A 916-nucleotide genomic window follows, 5' to 3' on the forward strand; every position below is an offset into this window, starting at 1 on the left:
GCACGCCAACTGTCATTGGCTTGTTTAGTTAACACTCGAAGGTGATTGGGCTCTCGGGCGAGATCCCAATTCGTCAGTCACGACTGACGTAACGTCGAACGTGACTGACTGAAAGGGAACTAATGTTCTGGGAACATTAGATTAATGTTAGAATAACGTTCTGGCAACCAAAAACTAACGTTCTGGGAACGTTAAGAAAACTTTCCTGGCTAACCAAAAACAAACCATAAAAAAATAACGTTCTGGGAACCAAAAACTAACGTTCCAGGAACGTTCTGGGAATCAAAAATAACGTTCCGGGAACATTCTGGGATCCAAAAATTGTTAGCTGGGTCTGCAGAAGGTGGGGCTTCCTTCGATAATGGATGCAGCGACTATGGCAGCGACGATAAATTTGGTCAAATGAATGGAATTTTTTTTTATCTACAAACAAAACAAAAAGTTATTAGACAAGTAACGAAAAAATATATAACGATTCAATTTACAGCACCTTCATAATCTGAATAAAAAAAAACTGATGCACATTTTTTATTCATTTTGTAAAAGTATTTTTGTAGATTTTTCGTCAATGCGAATTCCCAGGTGGACTTGAACGTACCATGATTTACAGTTTACAGTTGCATAATTATTATTTTTTTGCATAATGTTAAAGGGGTCATATGATGTTGCTAAAAAGAACATTATTTTGTGTATTTGGTGTAATGAAATGTGTTTATCCATGTAAACGAATGGGACTTGAGTCAAAATAAAAAAATAAATTACACTTCCAATATAATTTTCTGAAAGATGGTTTTGGTCATTTAAGGTAGTTGTTATCGCACTGATATAAGTTAAATTGTTCATTTTTGTGATGTTTGATTTTAGCTAGTAATTTGATGCTATAAAAACGGGGCGTGTCGTTATGGTTGATTGGGTC

Source organism: Sinocyclocheilus anshuiensis, unplaced genomic scaffold, assembly GCF_001515605.1.
Source record: "Sinocyclocheilus anshuiensis isolate Anshui unplaced genomic scaffold, SAMN03320099.WGS_v1.1 scaffold951, whole genome shotgun sequence".
NCBI lineage: Eukaryota > Metazoa > Chordata > Actinopteri > Cypriniformes > Cyprinidae > Sinocyclocheilus > Sinocyclocheilus anshuiensis.